The sequence below is a fragment of the Armigeres subalbatus genome, unplaced genomic scaffold (assembly GCF_024139115.2).
Source record: "Armigeres subalbatus isolate Guangzhou_Male unplaced genomic scaffold, GZ_Asu_2 Contig1041, whole genome shotgun sequence".
NCBI lineage: Eukaryota > Metazoa > Arthropoda > Insecta > Diptera > Culicidae > Armigeres > Armigeres subalbatus.
In genome coordinates this window covers 52,474-74,512 of record NW_026941783.1, presented here as the reverse complement: position 1 = coordinate 74,512, position 22,039 = coordinate 52,474, and the positions used below count along the sequence as shown (strand labels likewise).

Sequence of the window (22,039 nt, the reverse complement as noted above, 5' to 3'; positions counted from 1 at the left end):
TCGAATTATTTGCTCAGGGATCAGATTTCGCGTCTTTGTATATAGTAGGGGTATTCACTTAACAGCGTAGGTTCCTGCGTATCTGATTATAGAAATGTTTCACGCACAATCACAAGGGACATATTTCAAATCGCCTATGAAACATTTCTATAAACAGATACGTAGCAACCTACGCCGTTTAGTGAAAACCCATAGTGTCTTTAATTAACACCATTACAAACCCGACAAAAATCGAAGCCCTACGAACTTTTCTGCGGGCGTTGGAAGTCGATATTGCCTTCTTGCAAGAAGTGGAAAACGAGCAGCTGCTCCTACCCTCTCAACGTCGCCCTCGATGAATCGAGCTCGGGCAAAAATAATCTTCTTCTTTTTCACCCTTTTCACCGAAAATCAAGTCATCATGTTTTGACGTTTGTTATATACAATGTACGAGTAAATGAAACAAAACGATATAGTTTTGAAAAAAGCCAGGCTACTGACATCCTATTGTTTAGCCCATCGCCAGATCGTAGCCAGGATGTCCTGGGCTATAATTTTTTTTCATACTGCGTTTCAATGATGACAGCGGTCTATGTCTATTGATGATGATGACACCGCGCTTGTCACCGGGTCGAAAAAAGCAACTTCGAATTTTTTTTCTTCTCGCTCTTCCCGACTTTGCTTTGTGAACTACACTGCCGAAAAAAACCTTCCGAAGATCATTATTTTACCTTATGAAAATTAGCCACAAGGAATCGGTTTGAAAATCATAAGGCAACCTTATGACGCAGGATGAACTTCAGATGAACTAGAGCCATAGTGAATGTTTATGTTTCTCCCAATGATGACGTATGAATACCATTAAGAAACCTTATGAAATTTCATAAGGCAGTCTAATGAAATACATCTAATCGCGGTATGATATTAATTCTTATTTTCTTGCAATTTATCATTAAAAAAATTATATAGATATTATATTATTGATTTGAATTGGATACATATTTTTATTTGAATCACTTTAATAGAATCGATTACATTTACTGTATTTTTTGCGCAAAACGGCCATAGAATTCGTTACTGGGCGGAAGGAGTCACTTTATCACTTCCGGAAAGTGAATCGCCGAAACTCCGAATATCTAAGTCGATTGCAATGATGTGATTCTGATTCCAAGTATGTGTTGCTTCCCGGTTGTTAGTTAAAATCGTCGTCGTCGTCGTATTTATTTAAATAAATTGAAAAGTTTCCTGTTTTTGGTGCTTCAAGTCAAGTACGAGACACTGAAATCCGCCTTCGTGTCGAAGGACGTATCTGAAAAGTTACTAAGAGGTGAATACTAAATAATGAAATAGTGGTATTAAGCGAATCTATACTATTTGGTCCAAAGACGTTCAGTTGAAAGAACATTACGTCGAAATTAAATTAAGTTTTCGGTTGACGAATCAACTTGAACAGAATTTTATATTAAACTTAAGTAAAAGAAAGAGTACCCATGAAAAAAAAAGAAAATCTATGCTGCAAATAACTTTTGACGAAATGTCGTCTAAACGTCCTGTCGATGAAATGTCCTTCGACCAAACGTCATTTAAGGAAATGTCCTAAAGCCATGTAGTCTAATGGCAAGCATGTAAGATTATTCTCAAATTCAGTATCTGAAATGAACTATGTACTTACATATTAGAGATAGCTTCGTTTTTACTTTGACTATTCACTGAATCAGGAATCCCTTCGTGCATTATACAATATTGCGGAATAACAGCTACGTAGTAACAGTAAATGCTTCATGGTCATCACAACGGTTCCTGTTATCCTGAAAATGATAATTTTTGTTTTTAATTATTTTATTATGACGACTAAAAATAAATAAAAAAAATTAGATTCCAAGTTAGAAAAAAAAATAATAATAAATAACCAGATTATGCATGCCTATGTAATACAACATTATAGCAGAAATGGTGGTTTAAGCAAGAATTGTCTAATCTAAACTTAGCATCCGAATCTCTATATCACTTACCATCTAATGTTAAAAAACCACATAAATAAAGATAAAAAAACTTACCATCTAAGACTGCGCAATTCCCAACTGTTCAACAACATTCTCAACAGTATCTAAACCAGATCCGGATGATTTCAATCGGTACTTATTTCCAGGTTCGTTAATGGATCAAACGGCTGCTTTGTTGTTGCTGCGAGTTAAACTGTATCTGCTCTGATGCGCGCTTTGGTGGTTATCAGTACATACTAGACACCAAAAAACGTTTATTCAATTTGACGTCCAGCAGCAGTAGATTTAGCAATCCGTTCTTTTCCTTGCCGAGACGTTTGTCCTAATCCTGCGGATTCAAATGCTTGACGAATCGATTAACCGCTCTGCGGTCTGAGTCGCTCAACTTGTCGTATTCCGGATGCCGCATAAGCAGATGTTCCATCGTCAGGCGATCCTCGATGGGGACTTCCGGCAGAAGTGGTACGATCAGTTTGAACATACGCTTCGACTCGGCGGTTGATGGTCCCGGATCGGACAGGATGTGCATCAAATTGTTCAGAATTTTCTCCATGACTTTGGCCATCACCGTGTGATAGTCCTCCTTGTTCTCGGCGGTCAATTTCCCCAGCGCAAACGATTGGAATTTTGCGAAGAAATTCTTCACATTGGATTCCGATTTGTAACCTTGCAACAGTTGGAATGCGGCCTGGGCAATAACTTCACAGAACTGGTATGGATCGGCCCGGTGCAACACCTTCATCAGGTCCCTCAGTTGTTTGTCGAATACTGTGTCGATGGCGAAGTTGGCCACTATAAAGTGCGTGTCGGTGATGCCGGGAAGCGACTTGTGCAGATCGTACATACTTCATGAGCATCTGCTTCTGCTTTATGACCGGTGCGTCGTGCCAATCGTCCTTCTTGGAGAAGAGATAGTACAGCAAAAATTTCGCCATCTTCTGCAGCAGTGCCGGTTGGACGGGATAAACGATGGCCTCCAGTTCGGCAATGCCGAGATCGCCAACAGCGTTCTGCGTCACGAGCAACATATCGCACAGGCTGATGAATATGTGCACGCTGGTGTCGAGCGATTCGTCGTACTTTTGCAGCTGTTTGATCAATACGCGTATCAGTTCCATCACGCGCTTCTTCAGGCTGTTCCCGGTTTGCTGCAAATGGGTGATGGGCTCCTTCAGCGAATGCTCCTTGGCGGTTTCAGCCTGTCTAGCTTGTACTATGACGTGGAAGAGGCACTTGTACAGCCGATAGAAGATGCTCATTTGCTCCCCGGTCAGTTGCATTTTTCCAACAGGCGGAAATCGGTGTATAACACGTGCTTCAAGTGGGGTAGATGTGTCTTGACATCGTGGTCCAGCTCCAGGAAAGCCGTTAACCTTGTGACGCACTCAGCGTACTGCTCGGATAATTCGTTGCTTTTACCTATATTGCGGCTATTAATCTTCATCCTGGTTTCCAACAATTTGTCAGCATACTCCTGCAGCAAATCGGACCATATTTGCTCGATGTCCATAATGATGTTCCAGTAGCCACGAATGACGGCCAGATTTTTGTGAAGCATGTAGAAATTACGTCCAGTATGGGCCACATCTTCCAGTACCGCAAACAGTTCACTGATCAATGTTCATACTATACTTCTTAAACTGGGCGTGAAACGAGGCATCCGCCGATTGAAGAAGAATCGTATATGCGTGTTCATAGTTAACGCATTTCAGGAGGCACGAAGGGTATCCCTGCGTGAAACTCTTAAGCAAACCCAGTAGCCGCGAGTGAGATGCGGATTTTTGTTCCAGATCCTTCATCAACAAGGCGAAATATTGATTGATCACATGCACCACCGAATATATCATGAAGAGATTGTCCTTGCGGGCAGATTCCTCGTCCAACAACTTGAACACTATATCCCAGTCGTCGAAGAACTCCAACTGCCACAGGTCGGTAATCAAGTGAATCAATTGGGTGCTCGTATCGAACATACAGCCTCAGGATATGTTGCAGAATTTCCAGATTTTTACTATTGTCAGTATCGTCCGGACTGCACAGGGTGCATACATGGAAATCGATTGCATATCCTCGAATCATCTCCTCAGCGTGAAACATCTGTTGCCGCAATTGATTCATCCCTTTCCGGGATCCTCCAGATACGCCATACAACTGAATCGTGATTTCCTTTGTTGATGGGCACCCCTGGCACAGTTTTCTCTGGATACCAATGGCTAACGAACGTTACCATCTTCCAGGCGACATTCTCAGTTCCGTGTCGACCTGCGTCAGGTCAAGTTACCTCGGCAGTTCTGGATTTTCCATGTAACCTTACTGCAATGGATAAGGAAAAGACGTTGACACAGATTTTCAGATATAGAGTCACTTAACTATAATATTATGTTCAACTACTGACTGAAATTTCTCTCTTGACCTCCCGATTTTAACGTCCAAGTTACAGTCGCTGTTATTTGTTGACACTTTGTTTGACGACTACAAGTATTTTGCTTGAGGTTTTCTGCATCCGCTGTGCCGAATGATACATTGCAGGTATAATCTTCTTCTCCGATTTGATCATTTTCCGGTCCTAGAAATTAGAAAGTTAAAATTTGCTATTTGCCTTGAACACTTCACAGTATCTTACCACTTTCCTAATCATCGCTTTGGATTTTATTTAATCTGCCTCAGCAGATTTCTCTAAAACCTGATAGATACCACTTTTTCCCAATTTAGAGGGTCAGCTGCCCGAAGTAATTCTTAGCTTTTTCGACTAGTTTGTTACAGAACTATATCTAGACCAACATTTGAAAAGGGCGTAACAGCCAAAAATTTGATCTCTCCAGTATTTTGTCTATGTATATAGCTATGTATGTAGATAAGGAATCCGAAGGAATAAATTTTGGCTGTTACGCCCTTCTCAAATATTGGTCTAGATATCATTCCACAGAATATTCAATGTGGTCAAGAAGTAGGCCGTCTTGAGACTTGGATCGTATGTGGACAAACTTGAGTATGCACCATGAGAAAAGGTAACCGCAGAAACTACGTAATGGTTTTGTTCCTGAGTTCGCTTTCGGTGAATGCAGTGGTTGATTCGATAACCGGAATCACGACGTAAAGGAAGCCGCTTTCATTTTGCGATTTGAAGAACTTCTCCGAGTAGTGATTCCCCTGTGCAGATGATCTTGCTTTTCTGGAATAATGGGGAAAATCAATTTTGAATTGCCATGATTTTATCAAAGCAAACTTACACTACTGATGACGTTTGAAAACATTGTTCTGGTCAGGAACACATCACGCATGATGTATTCTTTGACGAAGCATAGGTTGATCCCTGAAACTTCTGAAGTGGACCAGAGTGTTTTGGATGGCTGGAAGCGGTTTCACGGTGTTATTTCAGTTTTTCGGAAAAGTATCCATTTGCATTAAAAATCGGACTGGTGCGAGCGAGGATGCGAGACACTTATATTTGACAACTGTCAGGATGAACATTAAAATGAACAAAGATTGTTCATAAGATTACCTTATGATTATTTTACATAAGAAAAAGCTACTAATTTCATAAGGCAGACTGATGAATTTCAGTGGTACCTTATGAAATAAAAATAAAATGAATTCATAAGGTTTCATAAGGCAACGTTTATGAAAATCAAAATGTTTTTTCTGGCAGTGTATGATAAGTTGATTTCGTTGTTCGGTTCGGCACGGTCGCGAAAAAAAGTGAAAATCGTTGCGATTGTGGAAAAAATTGGCGTCTCAGGATAATTTGGCGTTCTTTGGATAATTTGGCAGTACGTTCCGGCATTATTTTGAGAGCCCAGAAAACTGGTAAATGCGTCAGGGACAGGGTCAAGGATTTTCTTAAAATTCCACCGGGATTTATTTTAGAAAACCTAAAGGAATGCTTCCGGGAATGATTCCATAGATTTCCACCGAGAATTCTTCCGAGAAACCTCCTTCAATAATTTGTTCGGTATTCCTGTGGGAACTTCGTCGTTTTTGAATTACTCTGACAAATTTCTATAACTATTCAAACGGGATTTTCTTTGCAAATTCCGTCGAGAAATGTTTTAGAAATCCTTACAAAAAATCCTCAGAGAATTGCGACATTTGGTCCAAAAATTCATTTAGAAACCCTTTCAATTTATTTTCGGAAACTTCTGTTGAGATTTGCTAGGGAGATTTTCCAGAAATTCTTTCGACAATTGACCCACATTTGAGTGATATTTTACTGATTTAATCCGGGAGTTTTTGCGAGATAAAATCGAGAAAAATCCTACGGGATGTCCTCCTTGAAATCCTTCGGGAAGTCATTCATGAAATCCTTCGGGAAGTTACCTGAGAAATCTTACGGAAAGTGCTCCGGAAAATACTCTAGGAAAATCCTACGGGGAGGAGATGAAATCTTTCGGGAAGTCCTCCGGGAAATCCTTTGGGACTTTATCCTTGAATTCCTTAAAAAACTTCACCGGCAATACCTTCAGGAATGCTTCGGGAAATGCTTTTATGAATTGTTCTAAGAATTCTTTCGGGAAGTCTCCTATAAAATCCATCGGAAAGTGCTCCGGATATTCCTTCGAAAATTCATTCGGGAATTTCTTCGGAATTTTAAGAGGAATTTTCGGAGACATTCTTGTACGAATTCGCGAAGGAATTCTCGACTAAATTTCCAGAGGATATCCCAAAGGAACTATCAGAGAAATTCCCAAAAATATGACCCGCAGAATCAGAGCCAACTCCCCAAGGGTTTCTAGAGGAATTCTCGTAAAAATGTCCGGAGAGAAGGAATAATAGGTTTATGAGTTCAACATTAAATCACTAAATGTTTGACATAAACAGAGGGGAAAAACATCACACATAAAAAATGACTATTTTTCTATTTTTACTTTTCAGAAAATGTCGTACCACTATGAATATTTAGATAGTCCGCATCCGGAGGAAGACATGGCACCGATTTTTAAAAAACCAAAAAAAGCAATATCCCATTCTCTACCGCTCAAACTGTGTCCGATAAATATTACCAGGATAATGAAATTGAATGAAGCAGGTAACTTCAGTATTATCTTCTATAAATTAATTATTTTTCTTTTGATTCAAGGAAACAACACAGACGGCCCAACCGAAAAAGAAGTATTTCATGAGACTCGGCAGACAGATTCAATTGTATTTCAATCACCAAGGCCTACTATTTCTCTACCGCAAAGTATCAAGAATACAACCGTAAAATCAGATGTGGCTGAAACGTTCAAACTAGCCTCAGCTGCTTGTAGTACATCGAAACCTTCCTCTGATGTCTTATCGAACGCCAATCAGTTTGGTAATAATGAAAAAAAAGTTTGTATGTATATTCTGTCCACAATAGGGCACTGTATGGACGAGCTATAGGGTCGATGTCCACGTAGCGGTTTAGTAAGCTGCGTGAACAACGCGTCCACGCAAGGTACCCAACATCAAATGGAGTAACGCACACGTATACGTGTTTTGATGCTTAGTACTTTTCGTAGTCGCGGCGTGCACTGGCGTGGACGCGGCGTGTAAAAACGTTACGTGGGCATCGGCCCTTATCCCGATCTTCTCTATATATAAAAATAGTGCTGTCCGATGAGCAGCTCAAAGTTGTTCCCGTCCTGCTCATTCTTTTCTGTCAACAAATGGGCATGAGAGGGATGGGAATAACTTTGAGCTGCTCATTGGACAGCATTAATGAATTTACTTACATTTCCTTGCAAGAAGATCGCTAGAACTGTCTCCGAACGCCGAACAACATATCAGCAGGTTGAAATCGCTGTTATTTTGCCTGTCTTGGTAAGATAGTTCACACACTATCAACCAAGCCGTTCCTGGGTGGACGTTAGGTAAAATAACAGCGATTTCAATTTCGTGTTGTTCTTCAATGGCCCTCTGCTTACGTTTCAACTTCTATTCAATTTCATACTTGTTGCTCGCTTGCGATAACTTTCAATTCTGTGCTTCATCGTGCTTTACAAACATGCTCCCTTCCACTTTGAGCTTAGGTAGTTCGATCTCACCGATAAAAGCCAATGAAAATCAATCAATAAGTTTTGTGGTTTTGTTCTAAGGATCCGATCCGGTTGAAAGATCCGAATCTTTAGATTGAATGACCCAGATTTGATCCGTTCATCGATGTGATCCGTTTCGCTCATCTCTACTCCAAAATATAAGTGAAGGAGTAGAAGAACTATTCATGGAATAAAACCCATTGAAACTATTTAATATTTACAAATTCAAAAGATCAACTCTATATAGGAAATAGGGTGTTTGAAACCGTCTGATATCTGAGGAATAGGTTTAAAAGCTTGAATGAACGCAGTCTGTAGTATGAGAACGAACGTTTAAATGATGTTCCCAATTCCCATGCATGGTTCGATCATGTTTTTGGTCCAGTTTGTAGTTTGTAATTAGGTTTTGTGGTTTGTGTCATATATTATGTGATGATGATTTGATTTGATATTATTAATATTGATATATTTCCAAATTTTTGATATCTAAATTTCTAAAAAAAAAACTGGCGACCTATCTCAAATATCGCCGTACCCAGGAACATTTAAACAAATTAAATATCATGAAAATACTAAATACGTTCAATTCAAGTTGTGACATACACAATTTATGCCTACTTAATTTGTACAAACTAAGGCAATTGGTTTGACTTTACAATGTTTAGTTTAAAAATCAAATAGGCACTAAAAATATTTAAAAAGAGTACATATAACCTTTTTCTCCGAAAAAGAAGAGTACGTAATTTTTCTGCCTCAAAAAGAGTACATATACTCTTAAAAGAGTACGTCTGGTAACACTAGTTATCGAGGATGACAAGGTTTCCGTTGACGAGCTGCAGGAGAAGATCCAGGATTTCGAGGACTTTGGCCAGTCGGTTAACATTGCTGTTTGCTATTAGATCTAAGCGGTTCTTAGTTTTTTTATCATTCTGAATTTTGAGTCTGATTCAATAAAGTTTCTTTCAATAAACGAAGATAAAAAAAATCATTTTATTGTTGTAAACATTAATTAGGAAATACTAAAGAAAGAAAACGAAAACAAGAAGAAGAGCCTCAAATCAAAAGCTCGATGAGGCTTGACATTCCATAGCAAGACATCGGACCCATATCAGGCTGAAACGTCGAACCATTTCGCATGTTCGAAGTCAGACGAGCTCGACGCAAACGGTGCAGAATCGCGAGATGTAAGGCGGATCCTCTTGCTCTGCTGAGACTCAGATCGGACTCTGTCATACTGATCCTCCCTTTGATGTCAAGCTCCTGTCGGACTCAGATTTCTTACAGGGTACCGGGCTACAGCGTTGTGTGTAACGTAGATCACAATAGAAGAGGGACGGCGATAGCAATAAAACAGCATGTGCAGTTCTCAAACGTCGAGAAAAGTCTAGATGGCCGAATAATAGCTCTCAGGGTGCAAAACACCACACTCTGCAACGTGTATGCTCCATCTGGCTCGGCCCTACGCACCGAAAGGGAACGATTCTACAATAACACGCTCGCGTACTATCTGCGTCATCGTACCGAGCACACATTGATAGCTGGTGACTTTAATTGTGTAGTGCGACAACGGGATGCCACCGGCCACAATCATAGCCCCGCTCTTTTTGCTATTGTGCAACAACTGCAGCTTCTCGATGCGTGGGAAAAACTCCGTCCAAACATGACTGGCTACACGTACATCACCCATAATTCTGCAGCCCGCTTAGACCGAATGTACGTTAGCCAGAGCCTTCGTAGCAACCTAAGAGAAATCGTTACACATGTCTGCTCGTTCTCGGACCACAAAGCGGTAACATTGCGAATATGCCTCCCCTATCTTGGTCGAGAGCCAGGACGTGGATTTTGGTCCCTCCGTCCACATCTGCTAACAGCAGAAAACATTAATGAATTCAAACGTCGCTGGCAATATTGGACACGGCAACGACGTAACTATGCTTCTTGGATGGAACGGTGGTTATCATATGCAAAACCCAAAACAAAATCATTTTTTCGTTGGAAATCAAAAGCCGCCTACAACGATTTCCATCGGGAACACCAACGGCTTTACATGCAACTACGGCAAGCATATGATAACTACTATCAGAACCATGCCGTGCTCCAAACGATTAACCGCGTCAAGGCTCAAATGTTGACGCTGCAACGTAACTTCTCGCAAGCGTTTACTAGAATCAACGAAACGTACATCGCAGGTGAGCCGATCTCGACGTTCCAGCTAGGCGAGCAGCGAAGAAGAAAAACAACCATCAACCAGCTACGGGATGAAAACAACCAACTCATCGAAGATCCAGACGGCATCGAACAACATCTACTCGGCTTCTATCGTGCGCTCTATACTGCCGATCGAACAGAAGGAGAGATAAATAACACATTTGAATGCAATAGAATTATCCCGGAGAACGATCCAGCGAACGCAGGCTGCATGAATGAAATATCACCAGCGGACATCCTAACAGCGATAAATTCGCTGCCACGTGAGTTCTATTTAAAAACATATGATGTCATCTGGAGAGAACTTACGCTGGTAATGAACGAAGCGCTCGCAGGTAATTTTCCTACTGATTTTGTAGACGGAGTAATTGTGCTTGGGGGCCATCCACAAAGTACGTCACGCTCTTAGGGGGGAGGGGGGTTCCGAGCAGCGTGACGACTCATACAAAAATTTTAGAGGTTTAATACAAAAATTGTGACGAAGGGGGGAGGGGGGGTCGAAAATCGCCGATTTTTGCGTGACGTACTTTATGGATCTTCCCTTGTCAAGAAGAAGGGAATTGATCAGACTGCACACGCCTACAGACCGATTTCATTATTGAATTACGACTACAAAATCTTCTCTCGAATCATTAAGTATCGAATTGAAAAGGTAATGCAAACGCACCATTTGAATAGCAACAGCCAAAAGTGCTCCAATTCCGATCGCAATATTTTTCAGGCAACACTTGCACTGAAGGATCGCATTGCTCGGCTCAAAAAAGATAAACAGAGAGGTCTTCTGGCCTCTTTCGATCTACGTCATGCATTCGATCTTGAAAATCGAGAGTTCTTATTTCGGAACATGTGCTTGCTCGGATTCGATCCGAATATTGTTCGGCTACTCAATAAAATAGGAGATTCATCAAAGTCGCGTCTGCTTGTAAACGGGCGTCTTTCCGAGCCATTTCCTATCGAGAGATCGGTTCGCCAGGGGGATCCTCTCTCCATGCACCTCTTCGTGCTCTACACGCTTAAAGTCAAGTACACATCGCATGAATAATTTTCATACATCACGGCGATGCCTTGTCCGACTCTCACAATGATTGAAAATTTTGTGTGAAACACGAGCAGTTGCTGTGTACTGTCTCACATACGCATGATATGTGTAAGTGAGTTTGCCTCGAACTGTCAAAGCTCCTTCGGGTCGCTATGATTGCGAACGTGTGCAGAATGTACCGCAAGGATTCGAACTTTTTCGGAGGTTTTTCCTTTTGCTTCGATGGCGAAACAACAAAATGTGCGAATACAATCATCGCACTTTGTTTTGTTGATCGAAACGATTGGAGAAGCCTCCGAAAAAGTATGGAAAAGTTGTTTTCCTTTAACATTATTTTGAAATCATACAATTCAGGTTAGGTCCGGTTACCGACTGCTCTCTCGCTGTGTGAAATGAACTCACCAAAAATCGTCGGCCATCGGTTACACAAAAATGAGTAACATGGTAGTTACTCGTAATATGAGTTGTTCCAGGAGAGGCCCGTTTTGTGTGACCGGAACACAAAAATATGTAATTCATTTTAAGCGTGTAGCAATCGCCCTTAACTCTTTGACAGTGATAAATCATCAGTGCTTGCTCGCTTGGCAGTATATGCATGTACTAGGTTAACGGTCGTCGAGGTGGTTCGGTACCGTATCACTGAATGATGGAATGAGAATTCTCGGTTATCCTTTAGGAATTTTGGGCTTGTCATCGCGGGCAGTTATTGTGCACTCGATAGTGGAACGGTTGCCAGCGGAGAGGGAGTAATTCCGATGGAATAGTTAGGTTCCGAACTTTGAAACAAATGTTATGACCCCTCAATTATGATTATACAGTGGAAAAGAGTGAAGAATTATTGTTAAGAGCCAGTTCGCGAGAAGCGCGACCCCCTCTTGTATCGATATTCTCCGATTTGGATGAAATTTTCAGGGTTTGTTCATATATGTAAGAGAAGACATTTTGCAAATTTTCAGATTTTTTCATTGAGGGGAAGTGGGGTAAAACGGCCCTTCAAAAATTATTGTTTAAAAATCGCCAAAACCAAACAATGCAATAACTTTGGCAATGACTGACCGATTTTGTTTTTAAATTTTGCACGCTTTTTCTACTCAATTAGTACTTTATACCAAGTGGTTAATATGGTTATAAAGATGTTTACTTTAGGAGAAAATGAACTTTTTCGATAAAAAATGGTCGTTTTTCCAAAGAGAATATTTTTCACCAACAGATCTAGGATAGAAAACTAAACCCGTAAGGCAATTAAAGAACTAAAGAGCTTTCATCTCATATATAATTCAGAAGCGCCAACTCAAGAATTTTCAAGAAAATCGCAGTTTTCTGCAACACTGTTTATTCAAAAGAAAGTTCACATAAACTCGACCCTACTTATGTTGATGTTTTCCGATCTGGTGAAAACTGTTCAAACATTTTTGTCTAAGTAGAAATTAAAAATCAGGATTTTTTATTAGGGGAGTGTAGGGTAAAATAGCCCTTTAAAAATAAATGTCAAAAAATCCATCAATTTTTTATGTGAGTTCCAACAGAAAACACATGCCAGTTCTAATCGGGTGTAAATGTTTTCAAGTGTTGGCCAATTTTATCTCATGGGTAATGGAATACCCTCGATTCTATGTTTACACAACTGTGTGAAAAAAACTCCAAAGTTTAACAAAGTTTCATTCATTTTGCACGATACGAGAAAAAACTTTTTTTTTTCTACAACGAGTTGATTTTTCATTACACGGAGAGCGTAACAATGTAATGTGTATACTATTGAATAGGATAGAGTATACTACTGTCTGACGATTTTGAGGCACACCCCCCATGAAAATACTTCAAATTTCAGGATACACGTTTCTAAACTCATAGATAAAGTATATAAATTGTAGATTACCAAGAAAAACTGTTTTATTCTCGGCCTAATTTACACCACCTGAAAGTGCTTGAGCTATTAAGGTGCTCAATTAAGGTGCTCAAGACTGTGTAGTTGATGTGTAAAAAGGATGCTTTGAATATCAGCCTTTTTCTCTTAAAATCTTTTCTAACCTTATATGAACATATTTCCAACCAACCATTCAAGGTGTGGTTTGCTAAGAAGTAGTACTTGGGTAGTAACAGCTTGCAATACTTTTTGAAAAATCTATCTATTGCTTTTTTCACCGAGGAATAGACTACCGTGTTGAAGTACTTTACATCTTTCTTGAACTATCGTTCTTGTAGTTAAGACGTCACCCATAAGTGGAGGAACTGATGGGAATACATTTTGGTGGGACAATATTTTTGAATGGGAGTTTAAGACGGCGCTAAGTTTACAATACCTCTGCCGCAATATTTTATAAATGACATGACTAGATAACCAGTTCACGTTATTTTTGAGATTGAGAGATTGTGAAGTATTTAATTGTTGACAGATGAAAAACCATAAAAATACTACGCTTGGAAGAATTTCGAAGCAAACTAGCAAAATCGCTAGATTAGATGTCAGTTGGGTCGGAATAATCAAATCTAAGAAGTGTGGTTAAGATCATCTGGTTTCGTAACATTATTTTTATTTGGAGATCTATTTTACCCCTCTCTCCCCATCATAATATTTTGCCGAATAGTTTCATCTACATATAGAAATAAACCTTGTAAGTTATGCCGAAACTTATAATTTGATTGATTATTCTTAAGTCGGCGCACTGAAATAAGTTTCAATAAATTTTCACATTTAAAAATTTATGAATTTTTGACATTTTATTTTAACAAGACTTTTTACCCAATTTACCGAAATTGCTCATTTGCCGTTAAGAATAATTTTTTTTTCGCATAGCTGTAAATGCAACATCAGTACCGGAACCCGCAGTATTTGAAGCTGATTAAAAAAATATATCAACAAGCACTTTCGCCAAATCCGTTTATTTTTGTTTCAGTGTGCGAAAGACGTGCTAATGTTTTTTTTATTCCTTTCTTTATTTGTTAGGCACTCTGTATTACTTAACCGCTACTGTGCCGAGATCTACTGTGGTATTCTGCTGTACAGAATCCACACAGAATCTATTTTTAGATTTCCATTATTCATTATTGTTGTCGTTGCCAGTCCATCTCATCATGAGTCCATTGTGTCCGTTTGTCCATGTCGTGTGTATCCAATGATCGTTGCATTGTTCGGTTGCCATTTATCCGGATAACGTTGGAGGAATGCCTCCGAAAAGAACAAGTTGTCAGTCGTCATCAGGCAGCCGTGACGGTAAGGCGCGTACCCCAAACGCCTCCGCATGGGCTGCGAATCTATCTGGCGACTGACGAAGGTTTTTGATGGAGGGGTTGGGAATCGAACCCATGACCATCCGCTTGTAAGGCGAACGTGTAGCCAACTACGCTACGGGACCCCCCATGTGCTAATGTTAAAGGAACTTATTTTGGTCCTATTTTACTTCTGTTGAAAATTGTTCTGCAAATAGATTGCTAACTAATATAGATCAGAGAAGGATATACGTATCTATTGAGACGAAAAATATAGATGAATTGAAAGTAAGTAGACATTGTGTTTTTAAATCTATGTATTTTCTGCTAGAACTCACATAAAAAAAAAGATGTATTTTTTGACATTTATTTTTAAAGGGCTATTTCACCCTACACTCCCCTAATGGAAAATCCTGATTTTTAATTTCTACTTAGACAAAAAAGTTTGGACAGTTTTCACCAGATCGGAAACATCAACATAAGTAGGGTCGAAATTTGTGCGAACTTTCTTCTGAATAAACAGTGTTGCAGAAAATTGCGATTTTCTCAGAAATTGTTGAGTTGGCGCTTCTGAATTATATATGAGATGAAAGCTCTTTAGTTCTTTAATTGCCTTACGGGTTTAGTTTTTATCCTAGATCTGTTGGTGAAAAAATATTGCCTTTGGAAAACGACCATTTTTTATCGAGAAAGTCCATTTTCTCCTAAAGTAAACAACTTTATAAACCATATTAACCACTTGGTATGAAGTACTAGTTGAGTAGAAAAGCGTGCAGAATTTAAACAAAATCGGTCAGTCATTGCCAAAGTTATTGCATTTTTTGGTTTTGGCGGTTTTTGAACAATAATTTTTGAAGGGCCGTTTTACCCCACTTCCCCTTAATGGAAAAATCTGAAAATTTGCAAAATGTCCTCTTTTACATATATGAGCAAACCCTGAAAATTTCATCAAAATCGGAGAACATCGTTGCAACCTTCCTTGGAAAGGGGGTCGCGCTTCTCGCGAACTGGCTCTTAAAAAAGTGTGACAACACATGGCCAGATATTGGTGTAAACAGGCGTATCCGTACAGAAACTGTGTGAGGTAAAAGTTCACCTCTCCTGCCGTAACCTGAAAAAGTGACGTATACGTCAAATTACAACCTACATGATACCCATTTTTCTGTTAAAGACCTCAATTAATACTACTCGTTAACACCATTCGTCATTCGCGTGTGCTGTACGCTTGTATAGTCCCATGTTCTCCTTTCATATTGCTACCAGATCGTTTGACATAGACCTTAATTAGAGGCCAGGAAGCCTCCTTCCAAGAGGCTCGGAAGCCTCCTTCCAAGAGGCTCGGAAGCCTCCTTCCAAGAGGCTCGGAAGCCTCCTTCCAAGAGGCTCGGAAGCCTCCTTCCAAGAGGCTCGGAAGCCTCCTTCCAAGAGGCTCGGAAGCCTCCTTCCAAGAGGCTCAAGCCTCCTTCCAAGAGGCCTCAGAGGCCTCCTTCCAAGAGGCTGGAAGCCTCCAAGAGGCCTGGAAGCCTCCTTCCAAGAGGCTCGGAAGCCTCCTCCAAGAGGCCTCGGAAGCCTCCTTCCAAGAGGCTCGGAAGCCTCCTCCAAGAGGCCTGGAAGCCTCCTTCCAAGAGGCCTGGAAGCCTCCTTCCAAGAGGCCTGGAAGCCTCCTCCAAGAGGCTCAGCCTCCTCCAAGAGGCCTGGAAGCCTCCTTCCAAGAGGCCCGGAAGCCTCCTCCAAGAGGCCCAAGCCTCCTTCCAAGAGGCCTGGAAGCCTCCTCCAAGAGGCTCAGCCTCCTTCCAAGAGGCTCGGAAGCCTCCTTCTAAGAGGCTCTGGAAGCCTCCCTTCCAAGAGGCTCGGAAGCCTCCTTCCAAGAGGCCTGGAAGCCCTTCCAAGAGGCTCAAGCCCTCCTTCCAAGAGGCCTGGAAGCCTCCTTCCAAGAGGCCTCGAAGCCTTCTTCCAAGAGGCTGAAGCCTTCTTCCAAGAGGCTCGAAGCCTCCTTCCAAGAGGCTCGGAAGCCTCCTTCCAAGAGGCTCAAAGCCTCCTTCCAAGAGGCTCAGAAGCCTCCTTCCAAGAGGCCTCAGCTCCTTCCAAGAGGCTCAGCCTCCCTTCCAAGAGGCTCAAGCCTCCTTCCAAGAGGCTCAGCCTCCTTCCAAGAGGCCTGGAAGCCCTTCCAAGAGACTCGGGAAGCCTCCTTCCAAGAGACTCCAAGCCTCCTTCCAAGAGACCTCGGAAGCCTCCTTCCAAGACTCGGAAGCCTCCTTCCAAGAGGCCTGCAAGCCTCCTCCAAGAGGCCTGGAAGCCTCCTCCAAGAGGGCTCGGAAGCCTCCTTCCAAGAGGCCTCCAAGCCTCCTTCAAGAGGCCCGGAAGCCTCCTTCCAAGAGGCTCAGAAGCCTCCTTCCAAGAGGCCCAGAAGCCTCCTCCAAGAGGCCTCAGCCTCCAAGAGGCCCAGCCTCCCTTCCAAGAGGCCTGGAAGCCTTCCAAGAGGCTCAAGCCTCCTCCAAGAGGCCTGGAAGCCTCCTCCAAGAGGCCCAAGCCTCCTTCCAAGAGGCTCGGAAGCCTCCTTCCAAGAGGCCTGGAAGCCTCCTTCCAAGAGGCTCAGAAGCCTCCTTCCAAGAGGCCTCGGAAGCCTCCTCCAAGAGGCTCCGGAAGCCTCCTTCCAAGAGGCTCGGAAGCCTCCTTCCAAGAGGCCTGGAAGCCTCCTTCCAAGAGGCCTGGAAGCCTCCTTCCAAGAGGCTCGGAAGCCTCCTTCCAAGAGGCCTGGAAGCCTCCTTCCAAGAGGCCTGGAAGCCTCTCCAAGAGGCTCAGCCCTCCTTCCAAGAGGCTCGGAAGCTCCTCCAAGAGGCCTGGAAGCCTCCTCCAAGAGGCTCGGAAGCCTCCTCCAAGAGGCCCGGAAGCCTCCTTCCAAGAGGCCCAGCCTCCTTCCAAGAGGCTCGGAAGCCTCCTTCCAAGAGGCCTGGAAGCCCTCCTCCAAGAGGCTCGGAAGCCTCCTTCCAAGAGGCCTGGAAGCCTCCTTCCAAGAGGCTCAGGCCTCCTCCTCCAAGAGGCTCGGAAGCCTCCTCCAAGAGGGCCTGGAAGCCTCCTTCCAAGCTCAGGCCTCAGCCTCCTTCCAAGAGGCTCAGCCTCCTCCAAGAGGCCTGGAAGCCTCCTTCCAAGAGGCTCAGAAGCCTCCTTCCAAGAGGCCCGGAAGCCTCCTCCAAGAGGCCCGGAAGCCTCCTCCAAGAGGCTCAAGCCTCCTTCCAAGAGGCTCCGGAAGCCTCCTTCCAAGAGGCCTGGAAGCCTCCTTCCAAGAGGCTCGGCCTCCTTCCAAGAGGCCTGGAAGCCTCCTTCCAAGAGGCCCAGCCTCCTTCCAAGAGGCTGGAAGCCTCCTCCAAGAGGCCTCGGAAGCCTCCTCCAAGAGGCTCGGAAGCCTCCCTTCCAAGAGGCCTCCAAGCCTCCTTCCAAGAGGCCTGGAAGCCTCCTTCCAAGAGGCTCGGTGCCTCCTTCCAAGAGGCCTGGAAGCCTCCTTCCAAGAGGCCTCGGAAGCTCCCCTTCCAAGAGGCCTGGAAGCCTCCTTCCAAGAGGCCTCCGAAGCCTCCTTCCAAGAGGCTCAAAGCCTCCTCCAAGAGGCTCCTGGAAGCCTCCTTCCAAGGGGCTCGGAAGCCCCCTTCCAAGGGGCTCGGAAGCCCCCTTCCAAGGGGCCCGGAGGCCCCCTTCCAAGAGGGCTCAGGCCTCCTCCAAGAGGGCTCCGGAAGCCTCCTTCCAAGAGGCCTGGAAGCCTCCTTCCAAGAGGCCTGGAAGCCTCCTTCCAAGAGGCTCAGCCTCCTTCCAAGAGGCCTGGAAGCCTCCTTCCAAGAGGCCTGGAAGCCTCCTTCCAAGAGGCTCGGCCTCCTTCCAAGAGGCTCGGAAGCCTCCTTCCAAGAGGCCTGGAAGCCTCCTTCCAAGAGGCTCAAGCCCCCTTCCAAGGGGCTCGGAAGCCCCCTTCCAAGGGGCTCGGAAGCCCCCTTCCAAGGGGCTCGAAGCCTTCCAAGAGGCTCGGAAGCCTCCTTCCAAGAGGCTCGGAAGCCTCCTTCCAAGAGGCTCGGAAGCCTCCTTCCAAGAGGCTCGGAAGCCTCCTTCCAAGAGGCTCGGAAGCCTCCTTCCAAGAGGCTCGGAAGCCTCCTTCCTTCAAGATCTGGTTTGCTAAAAGGTTTTGGAAGAACCATCCGTACAGTGAGAAGGAAAAGAAGAATCATTCTAGCTCATTCTGTGGACTATTTCTGTGATGAACGGACGCCTAAATCTTTAGTGTACGGAAAAAATATATCCTATTGATCAGCGAACCGTAATTTTATTTCAAAGTTACGACATGTCGCAGTCGGAAAGTAATTATAATCAAATATTGAAATTTATTGGGTTTTTATATTAGTTTGAAATTTTTTTTATCATGTGGAGAATGTGGAGCACGATGATCAGTTTAACAAAAACTCAAAGGTGCAGCCCAATCGGGTTGTACGCAAAGGTGACGTAGGACTACGTAGCTATTCGAAATTGATGGTATTTGCCATAATAATTTGTGTCATTTTATTATCATTGAGCAAAGTGCTCGGAGGCCAACTGAATCAAGAAGTTGAATAGTTGTTCCTATACATAGTGGAATATATAGATGAGCGAAGATAAATCCTCTGTCTCCAAACGAACTGTCAAACGTGTCTCCAAACGAGCATGACGTCACGATTTCAATGGAAACGTTAAGGGCTGTGACGTCATATGCGCGTGTGCACGGGCAAAAAAATCGACTCAACCATGCTTTCGCTCATCTATAGATTCTACTATCTATAGTTGTTCCCAGTTGGATGGACTTTGAGTCTATAACCGTGGAATTAACATGACTCATCGGCCGCTGAAGCCACTCGACTGGCTTTCAGTCGGGGACATCACAATCCTTACTTTGCCACGAACGCTTACATCGCGGGCGAAAACCAAACGTTGCAAATAAATATATTTGCGTTTGCTTTCACGCCACTTCTGATTCTGCTTATTTCTCCTCTATTTCAGCCATTTTTGAGGATGGTGTCCTCCAAAAAGGTCTTTATACAAAAGAAGGTCCGACAATCCGATATGAACTTTCTTCAAAGTGCAAAACTCAATCGTAGCTAGCAAATTTGATAGCGCGGCGGAGGGAGATAATGCAATTTATTTGAACGGATGAAATCACTAACAGCAACCAAGATACCACGTTTAACCCGATGCCACCGAAACAATCCATTTTCGCAATTAATTCTTTCTTTCCATAAAATGCTGGTCCTGAGATGAACCAATTTTCTTTTCCCAATGCGGCTTTCCAATAACTAACTGCATCCAAACGTTTGTCAGCACCCTGCGTTAAAATTGTCCAACCGCCACTTTATGATTGCACGCTAAAAATGAACTGCTCAAAATTGAGTCGAATCCGACTCATTTTCATTAAAAACGGGACAACTCAAAATTTGAGTAATAGATACTACTTCAATAAAATGATGATTTCGCGAAAGTTAAGCTTGGCCTTCCATCAATTTTTAATACGACAGATGCGAATCAAGTTTATCTATCTATCTGAGTGCATTTTACGACAAACAGACTCCTAGTTTAAGTGCAATCATCATTTTATTGAAGTAGTATCTTTACTCAAATTTTGAGTTGTCCCGTTTTTAATGAAAATGAGTCGAATTCGACTCAATTTTGAGTAGTTCATTTTTAGCGTGTGATGATGCAACCGTTCAAAAATTCCGACGATGCGACGCTGTTATTGCTTTGCCTGTTTCGGTCAGATTGAGAGGAAAAATTCGCGCTGCGCTATTTTATGCCTTCTTAGCAGACCTAGCGTGGGCTCATTCGTTGACGTCTGCACCAATCAGAACGTGGTAATGGAATGATGCAAGAATGATGCGGTACCCATATTTATAGGTTTTCGTGAATTCAATGCTTTGCTTTGAAAACAGTTTTAGGCCTATTGAAACAAGTTTTCGGATATTATCAAGTATTTATATGAAAGGCATACTTGAAAGCTGTCGATTGAGGGGTTAACTGCAGAACTCTGTTCACTAGGGTAAAAGCTATTAACGTTTGAAATCTTTCAACACAGCGTAACGCGGCCGAGTTAGAAAATTTGAAATGACACCCGGTATAGTAAAGAGAGACGTAAGTCCTACGTCAAAATAAAACGGTTTGATTTTGGTTTGAGTTGTTGGGGGTGGAGTCAAGGTTCGCCGAACAAGTTTGAGCATTTGTAGTGAAGTTGCACAAACCCCCCCCATATATTTTTTGTTGGTTGGTGCTCAAGTTGGCGCTTCGGTCGTTCGTGTGTGATATTGTTGGTCGAATAAATTGAATGTTCGTGCAGCTGTTGGTAAAACTTGATGGATGTTTGAATAAACGAGAGGTGGAGTCAATGTTGGTCAAACTGCTTGACCGTGTGTATGTTCCATCACATATTAGAAAACTCGAGTCGATGTTTTGAATGGCACCTCACATCTTTTACTATAGAGCTTGCTGACGTTTAATCATCTTTCTCTTTCAAGCACAGAAGCAAAATAGGATTTGTTTTCATCGGGAAACGTTTCCCGATGAAAACAAATCCTATCCTGCCTACGCGCTTGAAAGAGAAAGTTGTTTGAACGTCAGCAATCCTTATGTTTATTTGACAAGTCTGTTTTTCTCTCCTATTCTTTCTTTTCGTACTGTCAGATTTTATTTTAACAACAAAGATCTGACTGTACACTGTAAACTCGGCAATACTCATTAATGAGGAAAAAATACACATTTTTTGGCGATATACGGAGCTGTCAAAATAATGGGTATTTTAAAATTTTGAAAAAGGGGTACTTTTTCCCCTCTTTGTACTTCCAACTGTTTACTCATTAATGAGTGAAAATCCAGTTGGATACGTTTATATTTGTTTGCAATAAGATCCTCTCGACAAATTTAAGTTTTATTTCGAAAATGGGTGAGAAATCTACAACCAAGGATCAAATTTCAGCGGAAATAGAAGCTGATGCTGCTGTGTTTGTTAGTAAGTATTTTATTAGTGCTCTAAAACATTGAAACATAAATAAATCCATCAGACCGCATCGTGCTTTCGTGCTGTGCGGTTCTTTTCTCTCGTTGCGGAAGGAAGTTTTTAATACTACCCGAAGCTATTTTAATTTCAACGGTGCTTCTTAGCGCTATTTGTACCCACTGATCCCGTTACGATCTTTGCAAGGACCCGTGCCTTCGTTTTACGTTGGACCCGTTTGCGGAAGTAAAATTCCGACAAGCGGTGGTAATCCTGCAGGGACACCCTTCTGGGAAAACCTCTAGAAGGTCACGTCTCCACGCTCAGCAATGAGCATTAATAAAAACAAGAGGAGGAGTCTCTGAATTCTCCACTTCCTTCAAAGAAACAAGGTTTCAAGACCGTCCTGCCAAAGCGCGGAAAAATAGAAAGGAAGCTGGAGAATTCAGATATTCCTTCTAACTCTAATATCGGAAATAATTCTTCTCCAATCGAACTGGAGCAATCAGTTCGATTTGATTAATGATGAATTGAGCAAATCGAATCTACCTCTAGCTCAGGTGATTCGATTCATGCGAAAAGCAAAGGATTCCGCCAATTTTGGTATCTGTTGCCG

General features: G+C 42.5%; 1 long non-coding RNA gene and 1 pseudogene across 1 annotated transcript; one reads left to right on the top strand and one right to left on the bottom strand.

Annotated features, from left to right (window-relative positions):
* Nucleotides 1–687: 687 nt before the first annotated feature.
* Nucleotides 688–4,289, bottom strand: LOC134202154 (uncharacterized; annotated as a pseudogene).
* Nucleotides 4,290–5,656: 1,367 nt separating this feature from the next.
* LOC134202156 (uncharacterized) lies at nt 5,657–7,216 on the top strand. Its single transcript, XR_009977163.1, has 3 exons — nt 5,657–5,789; nt 6,855–7,008; nt 7,060–7,216. It is a non-coding gene; the product is annotated as an uncharacterized LOC134202156 (long non-coding RNA).
* Nucleotides 7,217–22,039: the final 14,823 nt, after the last annotated feature.